General features: G+C 40.1%; 1 long non-coding RNA gene across 1 annotated transcript in view; it reads left to right on the forward strand.

Annotated features, from left to right (window-relative positions):
- Nucleotides 1-19,051, forward strand: part of LOC110476981 (uncharacterized) — a 33,698-nt gene extending 14,647 nt beyond the window's left edge. The window contains exons 2-3 of the long non-coding RNA XR_002466500.2: nt 3,049-3,202; nt 16,867-19,051. This is a non-coding gene — a long non-coding RNA (uncharacterized LOC110476981). The remainder of the gene's footprint in view (nt 1-3,048; nt 3,203-16,866) is intronic.
- The last annotated feature ends 969 nt before the right edge of the window (nt 19,052-20,020 follow it).

The raw sequence follows: 20,020 nt of genomic DNA on the forward strand, positions 1-20,020 counted from the left end.
TCCTCACTTTTAGTCACAATTGGCCTCAATTCTTTTGGCTGCTTTCTTGTTTCTTTAGAAAGTACAAGTTTAGCTAGATTTTTCTCTCTAGCTCTTCCTCTTTTTATCTTCCATGACTTATGCAAATGATTAGTTTTCCCTCTTAATTAGGAACAATCTGTAATAATGGTGCTAATATTAGCTAGGATTTACAAAGATGGATCACTACATCATCTTACTTTGTTTTGAAACATGGCTGAAAATATGCTTGTAGGTAGAAATAAGAGCCCTGCAAGGCAAGATTTCTAGTTGAGTTATAAGGGTTATAAAGGTTATAAGGATTATAAGGTAAGAAACAGATGGATTTGCAAAGGACAACACAAGGCAATGATGGCAGTTGCAATTCCAACAGTCTTTTCAAATTCTGTTTAAATATAATGCAGCCAATTTGTATTTTTTAGTTACATTTAGTACCATTTTTGTCTACCACTGGTGAAAGATTATTAGACTCCATCAGGTAGATCATCACAGATGTACATGGGTGTAACTCCATGGATATATTCCTCCTGCCCACCTGTCCCAACACGCCCCTGCAGTGCTCCCAGCGGAAACCATGAGCCCAGGTGGGCAAAAAGGCCATTGGCCTCCTGGCCTTCTGTGTCAGAATATTGTGGCCAGCAGGAACAGGGTGGTGTGGAGTTGTGTTTTTTGTATGTTTTATTACATTTTTATTCTGTCATGGTTTGTTCCAAGTGTACCCCCATACTGTATTGGTTTCTCCCTAAGTTTTCCCGCCTTCCCTCATGTGTCAATCTCTCTAGAAAATGCCAAGTCAGTCCCCTGTCCCCGCCCAGGTGCCTTGTCCGTCACTCGGTGTCCCTTCCCCTGCCTCTAGAAACTTCCATCCAGGGCACCGAGTGATTGGATGAGGGCCTGGGCCCCTCCCCTGTCTCCCCCTCACTGGATCCCCCAGATGTCAATCCCCACAAGAGCCACTCCTTTATGTTTTCCCATTGGCTGATCGGTTCCCCTCCCTCTCCCTATATAACATGCTGCCAGCAGCCCCCAGTTGCTCTTGTTGGCTGGCCCCCTTGCATGCTGTTTGATTTTCAGGACCTCAGTAAGCATCAGAGTTTTGCCCCCAACAAGTGCCTCTCCTCATTTCCTCACCGTTGGAATCAGCAGCGACCTCAGGACCCACAAAGCACTCTCCAAAATCCATCAGGGTACAATGGAAAGTGCTTCCACTGCCCTACTTGCCCCAGAGGAGAGCTGGCCAGGGCTGAGGATATCTGGGACAGTGGTCTGGGCTGGGGATGTGGCACGGTGGGGGTTGTCCCTCTGTGCTGGGCACTGGGGTGGCCACACCTAGCATCCTGTGACCAGTTTTGGGACCCTCAATTCAAAATGGACATTGAGGTGCTGGAGCATATCCAGGGAAGGGCAAGAGATCTGGGGAAGGGTCTGGAGCACAAATCTGATGAGGAGCAGGTGAGAGAGATTTGTAGCCTGGAGAAAAGGAGGTTCAGGGATGACCTTACTGCTCACTACAGTACAATACAACCTGGAGGTTGTATTTGGTAGAGGGTATTCTCCTTTACCAGGTGACAAGTGAAGGACAAGAGGAAATAGCCTCAGGTTACACCAAGGGAGGTTTAGATCAGATACTCGGATAAAATTCTTCACCTAAAGGGCGGCCAAGCACTGGAACATGTTGCCCAGACTTTTGGTTGAGCCACCATCTCTGCAGATATTTAAAAGATATGTGGTATGTAGGGATACGGTTTCATGGTGGACTTGGCAGTGCTGGATTAAGGATTGGACTTGATGGTCTCCAGATGTATTTTCAAACCAAAAAAATTCTACAATTCTATGAGTCTATACTGATGAAATTTATCAACAAATTCTCTGAAGTTCAACATCTCTGCTTTTAATTAACATTTTGTGATCTTACAAACTTCCAGGGTCTATGATTTTTACCTTTTCTAGTTGTCATGGGCAATCAGATAAGAAAAAATCAAGTTTTTCCAGGAAATGTGTGAATTGTTATCACAGAACCTAAAATGAAGTCACATACTCTCAGACTTCTACAACAGCAGTTTGCTAGCACCGTTCACCTCTTCATTACTGTGTGAAGCTGGATATGTGGAGTTCCTATTCTTCTCAAAAGCAAAGTAAAACAAATCCATTCTCCTCTTTTCAGGGATGTCTTAGGCTGGAACAGTCACTGTTGATTTCTATGAATCTGGTTCAGTTTGCACTTTAATTTGGAGAGTTCAGGCAAGCTATGTGTTAGCTGTGAGGATATGGCAAGCATCAAAGGGTCATCAACTTCAGAAACTATTGCAGATGTTCCAGGGAGAAGGAAAAAAAACTGTGCTTATGCATTTAGAAAAGGTATAATAGCTATGTTTGCACAGTGAACATCGCACAAAAATTACAATGCCTAAATATCATGTAAATGAAAATGTGGAGATGTAGCAAATTTTCAAGCAGTGTAATTTTGGCAGTATTAGTTACAAAAGATTTTCAGTGGAATCCAGATAACACTGCCAAAAATACATATACTAATGACAATTAGGCAAACTATTGAAACCAAAACTGAAGAGTTCAGAGACTCAGCCAGGGAGTTGTCGACCTGTTTACTCATATAATCAATTCAATATCCCTCCATCACATGTATAGTTTATTTGCTTAATGGGATCAGCCAGATTGCTTTCAGGTTTTTTTTAAGAAATTCACAGTAGACTTCATTTGGTTTTTGTCTTCTTGGTGGAATTTTTGATGGTGTCTTTAGCATCACTTACAGCTCTCAGGTTTTGCACAACAGTTGTTTTCCTTCAGTTATTGATGATTATATGATGACTCCATTTTAGTTAATTGCAGCAAATATAGTCAAAAGGCATTTTAGCTCTATTATTTGCAATTCTGCAGATTCTAAGCATAGCATTTCATAACACATCAGTGTTGGAGTTTCCTTTTTTTATTTGATAAGCTGCTTGAATGGATCTTGAGGCTTGAGTCAGTTGCCTACTCAGACGTGTCATGTGTTATTTGCAACACCCACAGATATCTGAGACATCTTCCCAGGGCTGGCAGCTGCTGCACAGAACCTGTGGGATGGTGGTGCTTGCCTGGACCAGCAGCTGGAAGTAGAGCAGAGCTCCATGAAATGGCACCAGCCACCCACCCAACCTGGGCACAGTTATCCTGCCTTTATCAGGTGGGGTTCATTTTAATACTCCTAATTTTAAGTATTTACAAATAGATGTTCACCTCTGTTTTTAGTGTCCAAGTCTTCACTGTGGTTGGTTGAGATTTAAGAAATGCATTTCAGTTTTTTGAATGTCATCTCCAGTGGGATGAGACATTTAGTGCACCCTGCTTTTCCTCCAGGTGCCACTCCGAGGAGTCATGTACTCTTAGAAGTTGTGTGTCATAGGTGCTTGGGTAGTCCTGGGTCCATTTGAGTGACCCAGGTGCCATCAGATATCCTTTTATAGGTATCCCCTTGCTTGGCTCATCTGGTCAGCTCAGCCAACAGAGCCCAGAGAGCAATTCAGCTGCTCCATCAACTTTAGGAGCCAATAGGATCTCCTCCTCTGCTTGCATTGGGCAGTGGCAAAATTCAGACACTCTCAGATAGGTATGGAGCTCTTTAAGATAGCAAGGGGATGTGGGGCTGGCAGATACATCAGACCTACAGCATACCCTGGGGTCTTCTGGACCAGCAGTCAGAGCCCAGGCAAGGTACCCCACTGCCTCTCAGGTGTTTGGGGGATTGAGGAGAGCCCATACACCCTCACCTGTAGTTGGTGCACATTAAGAAGCAGACCCCTTAAGTTGGGTCCCAACACCTCCCCACTGTACTTGGAAAAAAAGTCAATTTTGGAAACATTATATAAGGTGTGTTATGTAAAAAAGAGAATATGCAAGGTCCTCTGCTCTTGCCCAATGTGTTCTGCCTTTGATAACAGCCATAACTTTCCTAGTCTATTAGGCCAGTTGTGATGGGCTGACTCCAGAGAGCATCCAAATACGGACCCTGCATTTTCCTCACTCTCCTCTTGGAAGGTGGAGCTGGAGGAAGTTGAAGGAAGGTAAAAGGACTTGTAAATTGAGATAGTAATTATTTAACAGGAAAAACAAAAGCTTTGTGTGCATGTAAAGCAAAAATGTGAATTAATTCACTATTTCCTGTTGGTGGGCAGATGTCCAGCTGTCTCCTGGTAAGAGCCTCAGCTTGCATAACATGCAAAGGCAAATGGAAAAGACAAATGCCATAACTCTGAATTTTCTTCTTCTTTCTCCTTACTATGAGTTTCATTGCTGAATATGACATCATGGAATAATTCTGGTCAGTTTGGGGCAGGTGTCGTGGATATGTTTCCTCACAGACTGTTCTTAATCCCAACCTTCTTACCTGGGAGGGTGGGGGAAGAGAATGAGAAAACCTTGATACAAGAGATGCCCAGCATCAGCCAGAACACTGCTGTGTTACCCACACTGTTTCAATCCCAAAGGCAAATCCCCACATGGGTTGTGACAAAGGAATTCACCTGTGAAATTTCATCCCAGCCAAACCCAGTTATGCCATTGCTCCAGGACATGCAGATTGTCTTCTGGGTCATACCTGTGCAATACTGCAGTAAGTCCAATATGCCACTGCAGTTCTTTCCCATATCATTGTTCTCATTTATCCTGAAGGTCGCTGTCACTTCTAGGACACATTATAGTAGACAACTCTGCTTTGAAGAACAAACTTGGCCTACAGCCAAGCAAATGAAAAGATTCAAGTGTTTCATTTAGGAAGATGGAAGAGGGAAAAAAAAAAAGGGTTTTCAAAAATGAGATAGCAGATGTCCATCCTAGCTTGACTGTCCAGTCTTCAGTGCCAAATATCTCACTGATGCAGCATCACCAAATCTGGGTGTTGTGTTTAAATTGTCTTAACTGGGAATCAGTAATTTCCAATTCTGACATACATTTGATATATGCACTTTTCAGATTCCTTAGCCTTTATGAGCTACAGAACATCATTAATATTGTAGATCCAAAATTGTCTCCAGGTCTATTTTAGATCACCATAGCTGAGTATAACAGAACTTTTAATAAAAGTTTAGACTTCAATCCTACACCAGTACTGCCAGGAGCCAATTTGTTATTGTGTCATCTATGCATATTGTGATACAGCAAGTATCATGCTTGAATGATAAGACCAAAATAAAGATGGGCATAACTAAAATAAGACTTAACTAGAAAGTGTAATGATATCAGAAACAGGAGCTTTTGACCACATCAACAACTTCCCTAGAGCTTGTATAAAAAGCATGTTTCACAGGGGATTTACAATTCATTGCCTTCTTTATCCACTGCATAGTAACAAACTTGCCACTTGTCAGTTAATTCAGGCAAATTATTTTGTCTTTTAGCATAAAAGAAGCAGTTTAAATTTTCTTTGTTAGTGCAAAACACACTACTGGCTTGAGTATTACTGTTTGACCAAGTATCATATGACACACTAGAAACTTGGGAAATTAAAATTGTATTCTAGAGTTGAACTTTTCTGGCACAAGATTTCTGTTAATATTTCACTTCTAGTCTTTTGTGCCAGGGGTGCTAAAAACTGAAGGCAAAAAAAAAAAAAAAAAAGGAAGAAAATAACAGAAAATGAGTTTATATTGGATTTGGGTAACTGACAGCGATTGCTATCAAATCACAGATTAAATAATGTATTCCTGAAGTGTTCAGTGCATATATGTACACAGAGTAAAATTTCCTGCCTCTTTCTCAGTCTCCCTCTATGTCAGGAATACAGACACATGCACTGAAACTACCATTTATAGGCAAAACCCACATCAACATTGAGCACTTCAGTGGTACAAAAATGGTGAAACAAAGACGGCTCACAGAGACTGACTGGATACCATATGTTGTTTTGAGAGGTGTTCCATCCCAGGTTAAGGTAGCGATGTCAGTCCAAAGCATGTGAAATTTCCTGAAATTTCCTGAAAAATCATATGAATTTCTTGAAAAAGAAACTTCAGCTTTAAACATCCTGTGATACTGACCATTGACCTATGCATGGGAGGGAGGTGGGGCACTCTGTTGAGGAGAATATCTAGCACTGAGTCCTTCCCCAGTCTACTCTTTTGTCATTGCTAAACTGCCTGGTTTTCTGGCAAAGTCTTAGCAGAGTTCTAAGCCCTGATTCAGCTTTCCAATAACTGCCAGCTCCAACAGTGCACTGCTGGCACAGGCCATGACAGGTGAAGGATTTGCTCACTGACTATGCAAAATGGGCAGATGTTGGGTGAGAGATGGAGAAGTGACTTGCCAGAGTCAAACAAACACAAGACTCCATGTGGTGCCCTGCCAACTTTCCCTGCAGGATCCTGCCTGATAAACTCATTAAAGTTCACAGCAGAATCTGGAATTGAATTTGAATAGGCTTAGTAACACAGAAGTGTATTAATTAATTGTGAAAACACTATTAAATGTAAGAATGGTAACACCAAAGTTTACAAATTGTGACATGAATGTATAGGAACAACAGCAGTTTAGTAACTTGGAAAGAAGTGAGCCAAAAAAATCCCTTGTAATGAATGTAACCAGAGCAAGAGGAACATTATAGACTAGATCTTCTCTGTCTCCTGAATTAATCACATATAATGAAGAAACTCTACATCTATGGGGAACTGGCACATAGCAGTGATATTTGACATCCATTTAATTTCAATATGCTGGAAAGGACATATTTTTCCTTATGAAAAATAATAGATACTAAGGTGACTAGAAGAGCAGTCTTAAGTTTTAGCCTGTTTTGTATCTTGGTGTTTTCTCCTTCTTTTTACATAAATAAAAATGAAAAAGAAGTTTAGGGAGTTTGGCTTATCTCCAACACATATTCACAATCCAGCCATGCAAATATTTATGCCCAAATGGTTCCCAGCCTGGACAAACTTACAGTGCTCGCCTGTATTCATCAAATGCCAATATCAGAGGAAGAAGATACTCTGAAATACCTGTATATTTTGAAAAGCAGAGTCAACCTTCTCCTTTCTAAAAGTTTATCTTGTAGTGAATATTTGGGTACACAGTTTAATTTTGTACAAAAATTTTTATTCAAGGCTGACATTTGAAGAGGAAAAAAATGAAAAAAATTAAGAACATAACCTGACAATAAGTTGACATTTAAATTAATTTACTTTATTTTTAAGCTTCTACTGTAAAAGTTGTGATGATAATTATTTGTCTTGTATTATCTCTTTCTTTTGGATTTTGCTGGTGAAAAGGTAAAAATGGGCAATTTAATTTGCTGACTTTTAAAGCATTCAGAAATCATTTAAACACTGAAGGTGTCTATTAAGAAACAGTCTATTACATTTTTGTAATGAATGTATTCTGATAAGACAGCAGAATGCAGCACTCGTGAAAGTAAGGCAAAGTGTCAGAGACAGATAGTGGAATCTAAACAAACTTTGATTACCAATGAAAGCCTACACATTGGTAAGGGCACAATTAAATCTTTATGAACAAATTTTTTTCAAATTGATTATAATAATAATAAAGAGAAATTTAATGTCTTCAAAACAATGTCTCATGAGTGACATTCTGACTAGTTATAAATGAGGATGAATTTTTAGAATTAGTCCCAGTGATAATTGCCAAATATTTACAGTTTTGGTTATTGTGTATATATAAATATTCTTGTTGCTGCAGTTTCACAGTTAAGACATTTTTTTCCCTATCATGTAGTAAGTATAGGAATGTAAGTATGTTTTTATTTACAAATAATGTAAATTATATTACTGGCAAAAGGTAAGCCATATAGAAGATAGGAGGAGCTGTTTCTTTATGTGTTCATGCAATGTACAAAAAAGCATTAAGAGGTCAATATTCTGAGGGTTACAAATGGCTGAGGCCCTGTTTCATCAGGATTGAATAAAACTATGAATTCACATGCTGAGGTTCCTGAAAAAAAATTATGATGGCAGCTCAGATTGACAGGGTTTCCCTATCCATGTCATAGCAGATTTCAAGGACAAGGTCTCCAAATTTATACTCAGACAGAAAGGACTGAGGTGTTGTCTGGCTACCACTCTGCCTATTCCTCCTCCTCTGAAGCCACAGTGAATGGAAGCTGTTGGAAGCGAGCAATGAGCACATTCTGAAATCAAAAACTGTTGAAAGCTGAAAAACTACAGGCTGTGAACTCATCCTATTGCAGTGCTGCCCACTGCTTCACACAAACAGCCTGAGGGGATCCAGGTATGCATGGAAATGAGTGCAATAAGGAAGGAGAATGTCAAGTGGCAAAAACCGTAAAAGACCAGACTTTCTTGTTTTGGCAAGGAGAAAAAGGAGACACAAAACATATTTGGAAAACCAATAGGAGTACTGAAACTGGAGGAAATAAGGGTACTGAAAAAAAGGACTTGAGTTTGTAATTTGGCTATGAAAATCCTTGTCACAGAATATTATGGAAGCAAGAGCATATCAGGGCTGAGAAAGCAAGACAGCATTTCAATGGTCATCAGAGTAACCACAATGCTAATTGTTAACTTGATTAATATTTTATGCTGCTTGATAACTATTTATTCTGTAATGTATTATTGTTAGCAAACATTTGCCTTTCAAAATGTCTGGCATCTGTTACTTTCGCTGGAAGTGAACCAGACCATTGGTAAACATACACCTTTTCTATAAAGACTTTGGAATTACATTTCAGTTCCACATGGAAATGAAACTACACTCCCTAAGGGAAAGATGGTGGACATTATGACTGGTATTTAAAATGGTTCCTGCTGAGCTCAGTACAGGATTAAAATTTTACTATGTTGGGAGAGGTATAAGAAAACATTTTGCTGAGTACAGAACCAATATGACAAACTGAGACCTTTTCCAATTATCCTGAGGTAAATGCAAGCTACAGCTCCTTCCTAAACCATATTTGAAAGCTACACTGACTATTTCTTGATGGTCAAGTAATTTTTTAAGTGTACTGGAAGGCAAGTTTTAATTTTTTATCTTTCCCATGGTATTCAAGGATAGATGCCAGTATGAAAATACAGGGACAATTACTAGCAACCAAAAAGGTAATTAGGTTTCAGAAAGGTTAGTGTTTTATTTTTTTATTTCTTACTCTGCAATGAAAAAAGGGCTAATAAAAATGGTCACATGACTGTTCAAAGTGTTTTGAATCTTGGTTAAGTAAGCCAAACACAAGGAACAAACATTTTTCACAGACACAGTGAGGGCAATGTGTTCTGAAGGGTTTGCCAGATACATCTTCAGTAAGTAAGGTCAAATTATGTGCAAGGTAGGGATGTTTAACATAAAACCAGTATTAATAATTCATGTGCTGAGCTGAATAGTGGCATGATAAGATATGGTGATGGGGGGAAAATAAACTACAATAAACCTGACCACTAGACAGAAACAAGGGAAGAAAAATCTCATATAAAACAAAAGGACAATAGGAGAAATTAAAATACCGGTTATACTGATTTAGACTTTTCTTATAAGTGCACACAGAGATTAAGTGTCACAATATGACAGTGATTCTGATTTCTCTTATTTGCTTGCTGGTTATCTCAAGCCAGAGTGACTCAGTGCAGAACCTCACCTTGTATCTTATCAACCAGCTACAGAGTGTTTATTTTCACTGCAGCTCAATATGGAGAAACAAAGCTCTCTGGATAAAGGAATATGTTGGTACTATATCAGGAAGAGAATGGACAAGGTGGTCCAGGCCTAAAAAATATTTTGAAATCTCATACAAAATATCTTGCAAGAGCTGAGTGAGCTGGCAGCTAATTAATGTTATGCTTGTCCAGGATTCAGAAATTATGCCTTCTCTCAGATTACAATACTGAAGAAATATCAGGAATACTTAGCATATTCCAGAAACTAAGATCCTCATAAAATGCAGTTTTTTCCAAGTTGCACTTTCTGGCACACACATGGGCAGAGCTACAGGTGCAAGTCTCAAAAAAGCACATGTAAGAAGAGCAAATGAGTGGGAGGGAGCCCACTAACAGCAGGTGAGAACACCCAGTGAGAATGACCAGGGTACATTAAACTCCTTTTCCGGCTCCTTAGGTTTATATATCAACAGTCTTTCTCACTTAGCTGACTAGTGCTTTAAGATAAGGGCAGAGATGAGGAGAAGGCAGAGATGAGGACCCACTTGAAAGAAGTAATATTTCTGGCCCTTGTGTGCCTTCTTTCAAATTCCTCTGAGAAAAGTAGTAACTCTTGCAGTGCCAATTCCAGGGAAACCATATTGTGTGACCTGCTGAGTCTCCATTTCATTCGAGGTCTCTCAAAGAATCATAGAAGAATTTGGGTGGGAGGAGACCTTTAAAGGTGATCAAGTCAAATCCCCTGCAATAAGCAGGGACATTTTCAACTAGATCAGGCTCAGTACAACCTGACTTTGTTGCCATGGATGGGGCAACTATATTTCCAGGCAACCTGGTCTAGTGTTTTACCACCCTAATTGTAAATGATTTATTCATTATATCTAGTCTGAATCTAGCATCTCTTAGTTTAAAAACAATACCATTTGTCCTGTCACAATAGTCTCTTCTAATAAGTCTGTCCCCATCCTTCTTAGAAGCCTAATTCAAGTATTGAAAGACTGCAGTGAGGTCTCCCTGGATCCTTCTCTTCACAGCAGAGGTGTTCCAGCTCTCTGATAATTCTGTGTCCCTGTTCTGGACTCACTCCAACAGGTCCCACATCTTGTCTGCACTGGGGGCTGCAGAGCTGGATGGACACTGCAGGTGGGGTCTCACCAGAGTGAAGTGAGGTGAAGAATCCCATCCCTCACCTGCTGCCCACACTCCTTTGGATGCAGCCCAGGATTAGTTGACACTCTGGGCTGTGAGTGTCCTTTGAAAATGTCATGTCTAGCTTTTCATCTACAGTAGCCCCAACTCCTTCTTCTCAATGCTCTCCTCGATCTATTCATCCCCCACCTTGTATCTATACTAGGACCTTGTACCTAGCTTTGTTAAATCACATAAGATTCCCACAGACCCACTTCTCAAACTTGTCCAGGTCCCTCTGGGTAGCATCCCGTCCTTCAGATGCAACAAGCTCCCCACTCAGCTTGGTTTCATTTGCAAATTTTCTAGAGGTGCACTTGACTCTACTGTCCGTGATATTGAGGAAGAAATCAATTACTCCTGGTCCCAGTACAGACCCTTGAGTGACATAATTTGTGTCCATCCAGACACTTTGACATTGACTACCACCCTCTGGATGCAACCACCCAATCAATTCCTCATTCACCAAAGTCTACCCTTCAAATCGTTCTCTCTGACTTAGAAAGAAGGATTTTGTAGGAGTATGTGAAAGCCTTTATAGAAGTCCAGGTAAATGACATCTGTAGCCCTTCCCTTGTCCACTGATGTGGTCACTACATCATAGAAGGCCCCTTAGTTGGTCAGGTAGGACTTTCCCTTGGTGAAGCCATGCTGGCTGTCCCAAATCACCTCCCTGTTCTCTGTATACCTTAGATGGTTTCTAGGAGAGTCTGCTCCATGATCTCCCCAGGCATGGAAGGGAGTCTGACAGGGTGGTGATTCCCAGGGACCTCCTTTCTACACCTTTTAAAAATAGGTGAAATCCTTTCCTTTTTTCAGCCACCAGGGTCTTCACCTGAGTGCCATGACTTTTTAAACATCATGAAAAATGGCTTGGCAATAACATTAGACAATTCCCTAGGGCAAAAGCTTCAGCCAATTCCCTCAGGACTCTTGAATGTACCTCAGCAGATCCCATAGGTCTCAGCTTTCTGTCTCCCTCTTTTAGCTGAGCAGAAGCTTTGGGACCTTTCATTTTGGAGCAGGAGGACTCTTTGGGTTACATTATTGATTTACAAAATATTTACAACCACAGATGAATATAGAGTGGAGGGATTTCTGGAGGCCATCTAGACACCACCCCTGTCATAGCAAGACTAGCTTTAAAGTTACCTCCAGCTGTCTGTTAGATCAGGTCCTTGTCCAGCTGAGCTGTGGCAGTCCTCAGGGATGGAGAGATCAGAGTCTCTGTGGTTAACCTGTGAAGAATGGGTCTGCATGAATATTCATTCCCTGCATTTAACTGAAATCTCTCTTGTGGCAACTGTGACTATTTCCTCTTTTTCCTTCCTCTGCATCTTTGAGAAATGCCTAACTTTGTCTTTCTTATAGCTACCCTTCAGGTAGTTGAACATAGCAAATAGTCCTTCTCTTTTCAAGGTTAAAGAAACCTAATTACTTAAGCCATTCCTTGTTGATAATGGAATCCAGAATCACAGCTACACTTTTGAGCTTGACAATCTGGTAAATTTAATACTCACCAAACAGTGCACCCCTCCAGTGCATATATTCTCATTATGACTGTGAGGATACTAAAGAAACTGTGCTGCAAGTTTTCCTAAAGCTGATGTAAATGATTTAAACCCCATCCCACCCATGGTCGCAGACACTGCTATTTCAACACGGAAAAAAAATCTGTTTGATCAGGGAAAATTTATCCTGATTTATTACACATTATTTATCCAGACTCTGTTACCAATTATCTTGTCCCATTGTGTGCCTGAAATTGCTTCTACATATAAAACTCCTTTATCAAGAAGCCCTGGAAAGTACCTAAAGAAGCAACCTCTGTGCTCCAGCAAGATTTCACACTCTCCACCACAGCAGAGATAAGAATAGTAGAAGTGTTTGGATTGGAAAGAGTCTTAAAGGACCATCAGTCCTACTTCCATGGCCAGGGTTTGCATCCTCTAAAGTGGAATACCAAGAATGGGACAAGCTGCATGACAGACAACTTGCAGTTTGACTTACAGTTTCTCAAGGAGTTCTGTACTCCCCAGGTCAGGAGCTACAAGAAAAAAGGTATGATTTACAACACACCCTCACTTGGTGTGTTGTAAAATAAAAAAATTGATTTTTTGAATCCTGGTTTTGGATCTTGAATTCAATGTGCACTGGTATTGACATTAGAGTTGTGAGTCGTCTAATATATCTGGTTATTTTAGTGCCTAAATTTGTCACTTTAATCCTTAACCTTTGTGTGCCACATTGATATTTGGGAAATCCACTGTGCTTCAATGGTACTCACAGAGTAGGCAGAATTGAAGGTGACATAAACATAAACTTAATGATGATGGGAGAAGTTTGAGGCTGGAGTCAGGAAGATCTGACATAAGTGTGCCTCAGTAAATTTGCAGCCTTGACTCACACCCTCAGAATTCCCACACATTGTCAGGCAGAGAATACGTCTCAAAAGCAGTAAATACAGACAGAAAATATTTTAAAATAGCAAATAGGAAATTCAAAGAAAGTAGCAAGCCTTAGATACCATATATATTTTTGTTAGGAAGGTGAGTCAATATAGGAATATGAAGCTGAGTTATTATGTTATATCTAAAAGAAGGCTAAGGAAAAACTTTTTGTTCTGAAAACTTACTAGAGTCCTAGATTTGGTTTTGAAGTTCCCATGTTCTGCTCTTGCTCTGGACATAGATGTTCACAATTACAGACCATTGGTTATGCAGAGCAAAAGATTGTGCATTTCAGAAATCCCTTATTCCTTTTGTAAGAATATTCAGAGTATGTGAGATGATAAAATAATTAGAGAGGTATTTTCTAGCAAGTGTGAATGCCTGGACAGTAATCAGAGGAGACATGAATACCGGGAGGTGTTTCTTCTTCTTTTCAGTGGCCTGGGCTTATTTGGGTTAAAGCTGAACAAAAAAGAATATGTGTTTTTATTCCTTTTCTTCCTCTGCATTCTGTGAGTGATAAAACTTGAGCTGTGCTGCCAAAATAATCACAGCTTAAAAAGCTGCTTTTAGGGATGAGGATTATCTCAATTATCACAGCTCTTCCAAAGGTATGAGCATAGAGGACATCAATCTGATAAGACAAAAATCCTTGTATGTTGTGTTCCCATATCTATAAATTCTATAATACACCCAGAGGCAGCAGTTCTAGTCACACTCATGCTGTGCCTTACCCGTTCAAGTAAGAGATCAGGAAAATTCTGAGTCCTGAAGCCATGGAATTCTGATACCAAGACCCGACTGTAAATTATCTGCCTCTTCATTGGAGGTTAACAAGGGAGCATCTCTGCTGCAATTCCACCATGGCAAAACAGACACCTTGACCTTCTTGAATCCTAGAAATGCTCCTGGTGGTAGGCCAGGGTGTAGACAGCATGCAGAACCATCCTTTTGCAGTACAGCAACCACTGAATGGTGTGCAGCATTCACCAGTTTCCTTTCCAGACCCGGGTACAGACTGTGCTGACAGGATACCAACAAGATGGATCCCACAGAGAGCTCAGCTGTTCCTGAGCATCCTGCACATCTCTGATTGTGACTGAAACAGCTCCTTGATGTGCAATGGAAAGATGCAGATGTTGCTGATACCCTGCCAGCAAAGTGCACTGTTTCTAACCAGGACATGTCTGCTTAATTGTTTTATGTGCACATGACTTTCACACAGCATAAGAGCACTTGACTCTCTCTCCTCTGTTCCGATACTTACAGTGTCTTCATAACACCCTCCTGCTCCTTCTGACTTTTTCCCCATGTAATTAATTCTTACACCCGCTTAAAATCACAATTTGACCCTTCTATAAATACCCTGGAAATCACATTTGTGGAAGAAGTCACAATGTGGTTTGTAGAGTTGGAGGACCAGTGACTACATCTGACTGCAATACTTTTACCTTCCATGGGCCTCACCTCTGTCAAAGCTTGGAAGGTTTGACCATCACACCAAGACTCTGAGCAAGCTGATGTACGCAGAAGCAGTATGGCAGCCTCACTCCTCTCAAAAAGAAAGTTGGATCTTGCCTGCCTGTAACATTTCTTCTGTTGCTATTCTTTTTCAATTAAATAACTATAATAATGGGAAATGACATAATTGGTTGATTTGGTTTCAGGAGACATAACACGTGTCTTTTGAGCTGAACAGACTCACAAAGCAGCAGACAGCGGAAATGGCAGCAAGAGACAGAATACTGTATTAGACTGGAGTCAAGACAGAGCTGTTAAAAGTTAAAGGGCAAAGAAACTTCCTCTGTGGACTCAAAATATGTATGCTGGTGTTACTCTGATATCATTGACAAATCCTTTGTGATCAGGTACCTCAGTTATACAAGGCTGTCAAATTGAATATTAGACTAATTTACTAATCCTGTCTCTGTTTGGCACTGAGTCCGTCTGGCTGAATGCTGTAATCCTGTTCTCAGGTATAACTGCTCTAATGTTGCTGTGTCTTATGAGTAACAGGATGTACCTTAGCCATTATAAAATGAGCTGATTTTGAAAACAAATAGAAGATAAAATAGGCTAAAGATTTCAATTCATAAAGCTGGGAAACCTGATGAAGAGAACTGTCTTTTCAAAGATCAAGTACAGCTATTTGCAGCAAAATTGCAGGAAATAAGTAGGTTTTACTCTCTTGTGTGGTGGTTTTGAGCAAGCATCCATGCTTGAATAAGGTTTTAAACAAGTACATTTTCTACCTTTGCAGAGGCTGCTAAACTGGTTGGTAAGCTGAGGGGCAGTGTGGGAGCAACTGTTTAAAGCACCAACATTGTTCCCTCTGCCCTTACTCAGCCAACACCTTTCTCTCTCACTTTGCAAGGAAGGGGACAGGCACAAGATGGAAAAGAGAGAGAAAATGTGTAGATCATTAAAAATATAATGAGGTGAAGCAAAGAGCACTTGAAAGTTGGGATCTGGCAGACAGGCCAAACTCTTGAAGCAGCAGAAAGCATTATTGATAGGTGATATCAATAATAAATGTGAATAGGAGGTAAGAAACAGCAAGGAGGATGAAAGTGCAGATCTGTACTTAAAGAAGAGGGATGGAACATGCTTGGGCTAATGAGACAGTGGCTGCTGCACTAAGGGCAGGGGGTTACTTTCTTCAACTTCTCCTTTGGCCTTGCAAATGCAGGAAGGAAGTGGGAAGATTACGGGATCTTCCTTTCTTGTTCTCCTGCTGAAGAAATCTCTCCTTTTCTCTGCTTCGCTGAGGTCAAGGTATTTATTTAGTAACAGCTCTTCTAGAGAAAAAGCAATGGTAAAATTTCCAAGAGCAGAAGGTGGAAGAGCAAAGTTAAATTGTAGAGCTGGAGATGCAGACACAGCAGCAGCTCTGTAGGGAGATGCTGCAATTCATGTTCAGGAGAGGAGTGCAGGGTGGTTCTTAGCTAGGGCCAAACCATGCACACCATCTTAACCAGAAGGCACTGCTTGGATGTTTCCTTCAAGCAGGGCAACCAAACCATTCTTTTTATGTCCTGTCTTCCGTGTTTGTGATAAATACATCCTAGTACGTCTCAAATTAGTGTTCATGCAAAGGTAAAATAAGATTATTATCAATACTGGCCAACTAAGATTTACAGAACTGCACTGATGAGAAATTGTTGCTAGTGAGATAGAACTTGATCCTGTTGCTATTGACTTTTGCAGAGCTGAGGAATCAGTGTCTGTAGTTATCTTCACACGTCATCTCAGTGCACTTCATCAAATATCACACATCTTTTAAGGAGCATCTCTGGAATCCCTGAGTGCTCCAAAGATACAAAATGTCCCTGGAAAACTCATGTGATTTCCACTAAGGATTTCACAACCTCCTCTCAGGATGGAAAAGTAATGAGTAAGTTGCTCTTCTTGTCTTGATTTTGTATTTCTAATCAGGAATATGAAAACAAAATTATATATTGGCTTATGTCTTCTTCAGAACTCCCCAGAAAGCAGGATTAAAAACCAGAATATTGGTATTTTGGGAGAAAACATTCTAACTCTATAGTGAATCATCTCTATTTAACTAACTCATATGCTTTTTCCTGTTTGTTTCCAAGCAGCACTGACCCTTCTCCTCCACTCCAGATCACGGGATATTCTGAGGAGGAAGGGATCTACAAGGATCTTCAAGCCCAGCTCTAAAATGAACAGCCCATATGAGGATTAAATCTACAAACCTTGGTGTTAGGAGCATCTGCTCTGACCAACTGAGAAAATCTCAGGATCATTCTCTTGGTAACTTCTGAAGATGTGAGTTCTAAAACAGACTGGGTGCACCCATCAATCTCAGACAATCTCTGCCGATCAATGATGTGTTCTCCTCTGTATAAGTGAAAGGCGGATCAAGAAAAGAGGATTTGAAAATATAATTAATTTTTCTAAGGACTGAATAAATTAGAAGTGATAGTAATATATAAAGAAGAAATAAAAACCTGTTTCCAGCAGCTGTTGCAAACAGATATTCTTCTCCAAAAAAACATACTAAAATCACATCTTTTTAATAGGTATTTAGTTTAGATATATTCATTGAGGTTTTTGCCTTTCCTCTTTTCTTTATCCTTAGACTCAGGAGAGAAAGTTTGATATAAGACCACAGTGAATGATATTTTTTTTTTCTGTTTACAGAGTATTTGCAACTGGATATCCTTCGGGGGAGTTTTCTAGGGTGTAATTTCCATGAAACTAGGGAGAAATGGAATTATTTCCTGTCTCAAACTAAACTGAATTTATCCGTTACAAAAATCTAAGTTGTTTCTTAGTGCTGCCTCCGGGTGTTGCAGTACTCTCTCCTACTTGTGAGGGCTCATTTTCACCCTTGAGAACTTCAGATAAGTTACCCCAGAGAAGAATTAGGTTATATAGGTTTTAAACAATGATTTAGAGCCTAGTACCTAGAATAAAGGGCAGTAAACCCCTGCAATATCATTTAGTCTGGGCAGCAGTCAGTGCAGTGTTGTGCCTTTTAGATATCGTTAAGTGCACATTATGTAGTGTCCATCCCCCAAGAGCCTCCTCCACAGTCCAAGTGCCTGCACTGCCCAGGAGCATTTCTTGACACTCACTGTACCACTTGTCTCACTTAATATCATCCCATTACTCTTAGTTACAGCCCCTTGATTCACTTTTTTTAAAACCTCACATTTTGGCTGCATAAACCTGCCGTACATTTAGAGGCAGATTCATGTTGTGTTAAACAACACACAGAAAGCACAGCACACACTTTGCAGTGGACAGTGTCCTCACTTCAGCTTGTGAAAAGAAGTAAAGAATAAACCTTAACAAATTGTGTTTGGCTACAGGTGGTGTAATGAACTGAGCCTTGGGTTCAGCTCCTCTGATCCCAAAACACACATTTGAAAAATTTGATAAGTTATGTAAAAGTCCATACTGCAGATACTTAAACCAAGGTGATATAGGACAAGGAGGAAGTTCCAGTTTAACTGAAAGAAACCAGTTTTAGATTGGATATTAAGAAGAAATTCTTTACTGTCAGGGAGGTGAGACACTGGCACAATTTGTCCAGAGAAGCTGTGGATGCCCCATCCCTGGGATTTTTCAAGGCCAGGCTGGATGGTGCTGGGAGCAACCTGGTCTAGTGAAAGGTGTCCCTGCAGGGTTGTTGGAACAAGATAATGTTTAAGGTTCCTTCCAACCTAAATATTTCTATGATTCTGTAATACACATTTCACTGTAGGTCACTGCAACAAACCATCCCAAAAAATGTCAGCTGTCTCAAAGGTGGAATTCTCTCCAGCACCAAGGAAAGCAGAGCACAGAGAAAAGGTCAACAGCACCTCATCCTTCCCCATTGTCACCACTGCATAGCCTGGATTATCACCCCAATTTCCATAATTTGTGTCATCATTCTACAAGTTTCTTTATATTATAATTCCAGCCTGAAAGTGTCCACCCAGTTACTTTTCCTCTAAACTCCAAGTAGCCTCTCCCCCACAGGACTTAAGGGATAATATGGACATCTTGCCTGGTCTGTCTTTGGGACATGCTTCTTTATAAAGCCCCAGCTGCAGGTTTGATGAGCACCCAGTGTTGCTTTCTCATATAATAAATGTATGTGTATAGGCATGAGTTTAGGCATTCTTTAATCTTAATTTGATATAATGATTAGTAAAGAAAGCAAGTTAATCACCCAGGTTTTATATCTTACAGTAGGGAGTTAAGTACTTAGACCTGTATTCTACTCTTGGTATCAACGTGGAGAAAATAAACTGTTTTTTCTGACACTGAGTCATTTTTTTTTCCCCTAGCTGAGCTTTTTTTGTGACTGTTATCTATATCTTCAAGTGTAAGCATGTGTTATTGTGGACAGCCAGAACCAAATGTTTCAGTATTGCCTCAGTGTGCTTGCCATCCCTCTCTGACTTCAGCCTATGTATAAATTACAGCATTTGCTGCCATAATGCAATTTTAAAAGTAACTTTTTCCTTGCTGAAGGTCAAAAGGACAAAAGGTCATTCTACACCAATTACTTTTCCCAACATTTAAAAAGAAATATTCAGGTCATGTTATTTAAAAATTGCCCCTCTCCTACCCCCTCAATATTTTTTTTTTTTACTTCCTGCCAATTGTACTTTGCCAAGGAGTTGCCATCATATTGGTAAGAACTGTGTGTTGTGCTGTTCTTCTGACCTGTAGGCAAAAAAGAAGTTCTCATCAGAGAAAACATCCTGCTTTTCTGTAAGAAAACATTTCCCTTAATGGGAAAAAAAAAAAAAAAGGTGAGCTGGAGTGAGCAAGTATTTTCAAGAACATACTGGATATTTTTCTGCAATCAATAATGTATCATTTTGGAAATGGAAAGTTATATCTGTCAGCCTCCTGGCTAGGAAATGTCATATTAATCCTGACTTCACATGGACACTGTGACAGTGACTCCACCCTTGATAAACCATTTAGTGTCTGTTCAGTCTAGTGAAGAATCTTCAGACTATCATTCCACTGTGATGTGGCTTTAGCTAATAAATCAGTCAGAGAATCTTTTTCCTCTCTTCCCTCCCTTCACCACATTAATATTGATTATTTGGAGGTAAGGAGTCCCAAGGAGTGGAAGTGGATACGCCTCATTGCCTCGAACAATTCTTTTCCCTCTATTGGGACAGTACAAGGTAAATTAATAGTGTGCTTGCAGACACTAGATAATGTTAATGTACTCGCTATTGATAGAGTGAAATAACATGAGTAACTTCAGCTTTGCTT

The sequence above is a fragment of the Lonchura striata genome, chromosome 1 (assembly GCF_046129695.1).
Source record: "Lonchura striata isolate bLonStr1 chromosome 1, bLonStr1.mat, whole genome shotgun sequence".
Taxonomy (NCBI): domain Eukaryota; kingdom Metazoa; phylum Chordata; class Aves; order Passeriformes; family Estrildidae; genus Lonchura; species Lonchura striata.